At 44.6% G+C, this 7187-nt stretch overlaps 1 long non-coding RNA gene across 1 annotated transcript; it reads right to left on the reverse strand.

The window, feature by feature from the left end:
• Positions 1–2763: 2763 nt before the first annotated feature.
• On the reverse strand, positions 2764–4170 carry LOC116858268. Its single transcript, XR_004380885.1, has 3 exons — positions 4047–4170; positions 3412–3617; positions 2764–3254 (listed from the first exon to the last, which is right to left on the reverse strand). It is a non-coding gene; the product is annotated as an uncharacterized LOC116858268 (long non-coding RNA).
• Between the last annotated feature and the right edge of the window lie 3017 nt (positions 4171–7187).

The raw sequence follows: 7187 nt of genomic DNA on the forward strand, positions 1-7187 counted from the left end.
TCTGTTTCATGGTTTGCTGGTTTTCTTTAGTGATACACTTGGATGCCTTTCTCTTTTCTTTTTCTGTGTCTACTGGTGGTTTCTGATTTGCGGTTACTAGTAGGTTTTTATATAATATCTTCCGCATATAACAGTCTCTGTTAAGTTGATGGTTGCTTAGGTTTGAGCTCTATGTTTTGAAACCAGTTTAGTAAGTCCTTTCCTAAGAGCCCCTCAAGGGCTGCCCGGATCTGGGAACCCTGAACCTTCAGTGATTCCGAGACAACAGCTGGGGTGATAAACGTATAGTTGGGAACTTTCTTGCAGAGTTTGTCGTATGTTGTTTTGTCAAAGAAGTCTAGGTTATTAAACTTGTTCTGGACTTTGCCTTTGGGCCACTTCCTTTCGGCCTGGATTTGTTCCCGGGGTCTTTGTCTTTCGTGGCCTACTTTCTGGCACTAAAATCACTTTATGTCCTTCAGTCACAGAGATAGCTTCAATTAATAATGTCTCATAGGAAGGTATTAAGTGCCTTCCAGTGGAAATTCTCTAGTTCAAGGTCCTCGGAGTAGTTGCTGGGAGGCGTTCACTGGTTTTTGCCGTAAGGCCCAATCTAAACTCCCTGTGGGGCTACTGCATTGTTTGTCCCCATCAGCGCTTGTGGACTAAGAAAGAATTCCCCGAGAATGTGAACAAAAAGGCATTTATTTGAGCAATTAGACTTGTGATTCGGGAGACACAGATTCAGGTAGAAATCTAAGTTATGTTCCAAGGAAAACAAAGAGAGGGGCAAAAGCCTTACAGTGTAGCTCTCTTTCAGGTCCCCCAGGGAAAATGGGGCCCGAAACTACGTTAACTGGGATTGTTGGGTTCATACGCACAGGAGGGATTGACAATTGTTAAATCATTTTGGCTCCTTTCAAAGTGAAGTTGGGGATGACTGGGGGACAGGGGCAGGAGGGGGCCCATGGTGAAAAGTTAAGCCCAGGCTGAGGGCTTGCAGCTGGCTGAAAAGTTCAAAAAAAGTTCATGGCTTCTTCAATGAGTATGTGCATAAATTCTTCCTCCCTGATGGCCTCCTGACCCTATTTTTAAAAGAGACTCTTATCTAGGCTGGCTCGCTCTATTCTGAAATCTCTTACACGCTCCAGCTCCCGTTCTGCACCATGGGCTCCGGCAATCTTACTGATTCCCATTGAGCATGTCCAATTAAACATTGCTTTGAAGGGCAGGCTTCCACGCCTTCTGGGTCACGCTGTTGGGCAGAGGAAACATTCCCCAGTCAGTTACAGTGTCCATCTCCACAATACAATTAGATTAAAAAAAAAAATGCAACCACTTCACATAAAGCCTCTTCAAACACAGCAATTCCCCTACAAACTTTCACCTTAATTTTATCAGCCCTTAGGTAGGGGTGGAAAAGTTCTCCCTTCTCCCCTTCTTGCTTCTTTGGCTGGTCTGATAAGTAAATTAATACAAGACCAATCAAGAGGAGAAAAACACAAGTTTAATTACGTGTATACCTCCCTTATACATGGGACAGACCAGGAAAACTGAGTAACTCCCTGCCCCCTCCCCCAAAAAGATCAAAGCCATCCCTTTAAATACCACCTTCAGCTAAAGACAAAAGAAACAGAGCACAGGATACTTTGGTATAGGGTTCTTTTTTTTTTTTTTTAAAGATTTTACTTATTTAACAGAGAGAGAAAGAGATCACAAGCAGGCAGAGAGGTAGGGGAGCAGAGCCCGATGCGGGGCTCGATCCCAGGACCCTGAGACCATGACCTGAGCTTAAGGCAGAGGCTTAACCCTCTGAGCCACCCTGGCGCCCCTAGTGTAGGGTTCTTATGCACAGTTAAGTCACCATCTTCTCTGTGGATAAGAATTTCTAGAGATTGAGGGGCTCCCTGCTCAGCGGGAGCCTGCTTCTCCTCTCCCTCTCCCCCTGCTTGTGTTACCTCTCTCGCTGTCAAATAAATAAATAAAATCTTAAAAAAAAAGAATTTCTAGAGATTGAGTCATAACCCTCGTCCTGGTAAGGTAACAAAGACTCTTTTGCAAATGGATATTTCCCTTATACATGTAAATGTCTCTTACCAAATGTAACCTCTATTCAATTTTCAGAGTTTCACCTGTGTCTGCTGTTTCTTCAAAGTAAGTAGCTTAAAATAATCCCCATGCCAAAGAAGCACATTTTGGGGTGGAAAAGCGTGCTCCCCTTCGCTTGCATTTCTAACCGTAGCCTCCGTTAAGACTTCATCCGCAGGTTTTGGTACTACAGCTCTGTATCTGTATGGCTTCTGTTTCAAGGAGTCCTAGAAACTTCTCCATCCCCCGACCATTTTATCTACTCTGGTGCTGAAGGCCTTTGGCTCCTCAGAGACGGACCCAGCCACGGGACTCTGGCCCTTTTGTCAACCTTTTTTTTTTTTTAAAGATGTTATTTTTCAGTAATCTCTATGCCCAACCTGGGGCTTGAGCTCACAAACCCCAGATTTAGTCGCAGGCTCCAGTGACCAAGCCAGCCAGACGTCCCCCGCCCCCCCACCCCGCCCGGGCCCAGGGCTTTTGTCAACTTTTAACTTGATTAATTTGCCTAACCATTGATCCATGGGATTGCTGGTCAGGTTTCTTATAGGAATCTCTACCTCCTGACTTTTTAAATTGCTTCTAACTGGGGTAAATAAAGCAGAATTGTTTGAGGCCCTTTGATATTGGGACACTTGTGGTGGTGGTGGTGGGGGGTCCCTTCCGCCCTCCCAACCTTTGGTAATAGCTTTGGTATTGCTACCTTCGGTAGTGCTGTATTAAAACCTCTGCTTTAACCCCCTCAATGTCTGTTTCATTCATCCCATCTCTTACTAACCATCTAAAGATTTCCACCCTGCTGGGACAAATCCCGTGACTCTCCCCCGTTTTGCTCCTAAATTATTTGCTTTCTTCACCCCACTTCTAAACAACTGTTAAAAAATTTTCCACCTGGTGGGGGAAGAGTCCACGGACTGTGCCCTCGGAATCTCCCCCATTCACTTGTTAATGACCCTAATGTTCATTAGCATCTGTAAGACCCGGGAGGGGAAGCTGAGACTCCAGATTCAATAAGGCTTCCGGAGCTGTTTTTCAGTTTTGCCACAATAAGGTTGTCTTCGGTGCCCCGTGAAAGAGGGCCCCTTAATCACAGCATTTATCTTGACCTGGGGAGTGAGCTGCGAGTCCTGGATCAAACCAGACATGCTCCTCCGCTCGGCAGTACTCAAAGACCACGGACGCAGCTCCTAAGGAAATGATTCTCATAATTCATTTTGGTAAAGGCTCTTCTGGAAGCTGAGGGCACCCCGATCTACAAACGGAAACAACCCCCTCTCCCTTCAACCCCCTCCCCCCAGTTTCAGTCGTTTCCCGGCTTTGCCCATCCCCCACCTGGGTTTTTACCTTGGGGGCGGCTTTGAGGCCGGGGGCTGAAGCTTAGACTGAAATCTGAGCTTGGGCTAGCACCAGAGCCCGAGCCGCATTCTCTCTGACTTTTTGTTTAGCTAGTACAGATGACAATCACCAAGGGATTGAAGATTTGGCCTTTTATTACTTCGCTTTCTTCTTAGCTTCTCATTCTTTCCTTATGCATTCAGTGAACCAACCGCCTGCGAGTTGGATGCATTTTTAAATTTCACTGGTAATTTTTATCTTTAGTAACTGAGCACCGCATAGCTTCGGCTCTAAACCTTAAGTGACCACGTGGCCACCCCGGAATCAAACCTGCCTCATCCCCACCCCCACCCCCTTATCCTTCCCTCTCCAAACCACTTGTTTCTTGTAGCCAAGGGCCATTCTTAGCAAATCCCACGTATCTGGTACCAAACTACGTTGGGTTCCTGGACCCAATTCCAATGCGGGGGCGGGGGCGCTTCTCACACCACAGCGGTCAATTCTGGTTCCGTTTACCCGGAGATGGCCCCAGGCTCTGCAGATTAAGGGTTCAGTCCTACAAGACTCCCCCCACCCCCACCCCGCCGCCCTCGCCCCAGCCCGCCACAGACACACTTCAGATGGCAGTCACAAGCTCAGATTACCTGTACTTCTGACCATCTGGCTACAAACCAGAGATTCTCACGACCCCTCCTTAGGCTCCATTAATTTGCTAGAGCAGGTCACATAACTCAGGAACATTTTTGTTACTAGAGTACCAGCGTTTAAAAGAAAGCCACCGGCTCCAAATTGTATCCCATAGGGTTATGACCCCAAGTCAGTAAACCAAGACTTAATACCTAACCCTAACTGCAGTTTCAACCGCCTGGTAATGTAGCCTTTAACCAGTCAACTTGGGAATTTCCTGGTCAGCAATAGGAAATGTACTGAGAGACCCCTTCCATTCCCCGAAGGCAGGTGATCTTGCCTAAAACCATGGAGTCTTTGCTATTAATTTCCTTTTTCCCACTCCCTCTCTACCTTTGAAGACTTTTCCGTTTCTGTAGTCCCTCGGACTTGCTAGATGGGTTGCTGTCCAATTCAGGAGTCAATTAATAAAGCCAATTAGATCTTCAAAATGTACTTGGTTGAATGTTTTTTTTTAATTTTTGTGTTTTTTTTTTAAGATTTTATTTATTTGTTTGAGAGAGAGAGAGAGAGAGAGAGAGAGAACGAGCTGAGAGAGGGCAGAGGGAGAGGGAGAAGCAGGCTCCCCGCTGAGCAGGAAGCCCAAAACCAAAGCAGGGCTCAATCCCAGGATCCTGGGATCATGACTAGAGCCGAAGGCAGACGCTTAACTGACGGAGCCACCCACACGTCCCTTTGTTGTCATTTTTACTGAGAGCTTTTTCTTTTATTTTTTAACTTAAAAAATTGGGATATAGTTGACATATAACATTGTGTAAGTTTAAGGTGGATAATGTGTTGATTTGATACATTTATATATTGCAGTATGATCACTCCTGTAACATTAGCTAATACCTCCATCCTGTCGCAGTTACCCTTTCTTTATGGTGAGAAGATTTAAGATCTACTCTCCTAGCAGTATTCAAGGATACTGATGTGGGGAACAGAGGCAAAAGAAAAAAAATAAATTTCTTTACTACTTACAGCCCACTGACAAGTCCTTGAGACAGGCAGAGCGACCTTCCTCTAGGTTAATACTTAGCTAAGGGCAAAAATCACCTTAGCATCATCCCAACCCCCCAGGATCCTGTAAATCTCCTTAACAGAAAAATTCCTTTGGAAACTTCCTTTATCTCTACCCCCTAAGATGTATCTTAGCAGTCATCCTCCAAGCATAGGCTCGCCGATATCCAGCTCGCCGATATCCATCTGAAGGGTCTCATGACTAAGGTTGAACTAGACAGTAGTAAATGACCTTATCTTCAACGGCGGCCCCTCAAGGTCTGGCAAACCTTGCTTCCAAATTCCTTAGAGATTTACACTATCCCTAACTCCCTCCCAACTTGAAAGTGTATAATCAGCCACTCCTCACAACCCCAGTGCAGCTCTTTCTGCCCATGGGGCCTGTCGCCATGCTTTAATAAAACCACCTTTTTGCCCAGAAGACATCTCAAGAATTCTTGCTTGACCTTTCACTCCTGAATCCCCGAATTTTCACATCAGATATGATACCCTTAGCTATATTCATCGCGCTGTGCGTTAGATACCCAGAACTTATTTATTTAAGAGTTGCAGGTTTGTCCCCTTAAACAACATCTCCCCAACTCTCTCACCCAATCTGCTGTCATTTAAATGGGTGTTCCCCTAGAGCTAATGCTTTGTTTCTCTCTGGTTGCTTTCAACGTATTTTCATTGTCTTTAGTTTTCAAAAGCTTAGTTATGATATATCTTGATGTGAATTTGGGGTGGGTTTATCCCATTGAGATTGCCTCAGCTCCTTGGATCTGTAGGTTTGTGTCTTTTGACAGATTTGGAACATTTTGGCAGTTATTCAAGTGTTCTTTTGGCCTTGCTTTTTGTCACCCTTCTGGAACATCTACGATATGAATGCTAGGTGCTTTTTTTTTTTTTTTAAAGATTTTATTTATTTATTTGCTAGAGAGAGAGAGTGCGCAAACACAGGCAGACAGAGTGGCAGGCAGAGGAAGAGGGAGAAGCAGGCTCCCTGCCGAGCAAGGAGCCCAATGTGGGACTCGATCCCAGGACACTGGGATCATGACCTGAGCTGAAGGCAGCTGCTTAACCTGCTGAGCCACCCAGGCATCCCGAATGCTAGGTGTTTTGTTACTGTTTCTCACTTCAGTATTTCCTTCCTTCCTTCCTTCCTTCCTTTCTCTCTCTCTCTTTCTTCCTTTCTTCTTTTAATTGACAGAGAGGGAGAGAATGAGAGAGAACACAAGTAGGGGGAGTGGGAGAGGGAGAAGCAGTCTGCTCACTTAGCAGGGAGCACAGTGCGGGATCATGACCTGAGCTGAAGACAGATGCTTAAGGACTGAGTCACCCTGGTCCCCCATCAGTTCAATATTTTCAATCAGTTTTCTCTCTGTTGTTCAGATTGGGTTAATTCTATTGATTAGTTTTCAAATTTATTGATTCTGTATTCTGTCATCTCCACTCTACTATTGAGGCCATGGTGGTGGGGGGCGAGGGAGGGGAGGACAACAAGCCCCAGAATGGAGTCATCTGTGCTAAACTCATATCACCAAATAGAGACTTAGTTCCTAACTTAACTGCAGTTTCAGTCTCTCCCAGGAATGTAATATAAAACAGTCTAGAATTTCCTGGTCAGCACTAATGAGGTAATTACTTGTAGACCTCTGTCACCCCTCAAAGGAAGGTGACCTTGCCTGAAACAATTCACTCCTTGCTAGTAACTTCCTTGTTCTGCCTTCTTCTACCTATAAAAATCTAATGTTTTGTACAGCTCCTCGGAGCTGTTTTTTATTGCATAGATGGGATACTGCTAGATTCATTAATGATTGAATAAAGCCAATTAGAGGTTTAAAGGTACTCAGTTTAATTTTGTTCTTTAAAAAGCCCATCCAGTGAGATTTTTATTTCTTTTATTGCATTTTTCAGTTCTATAATTGCCATTGGATTTAAAACAACAACTTCTATTTCTTTGCTAAGATTTTTCTTGTTTTTTCATTTGTTCCATGAGAACTTGCAGATTTTATAACTGTTGAAACATTTTGATGATGGCGGCTTTAAAATCCTCAGCAGATAATTGGAACATCTGGGTCATCTCCGTATTAGCACCAGGTTTTCTTTTCTCATTC

This window comes from Lontra canadensis, unplaced genomic scaffold (genome assembly GCF_010015895.1).
Source record: "Lontra canadensis isolate GAN:19392208 unplaced genomic scaffold, GSC_riverotter_1.0 scaffold134, whole genome shotgun sequence".
NCBI lineage: Eukaryota > Metazoa > Chordata > Mammalia > Carnivora > Mustelidae > Lontra > Lontra canadensis.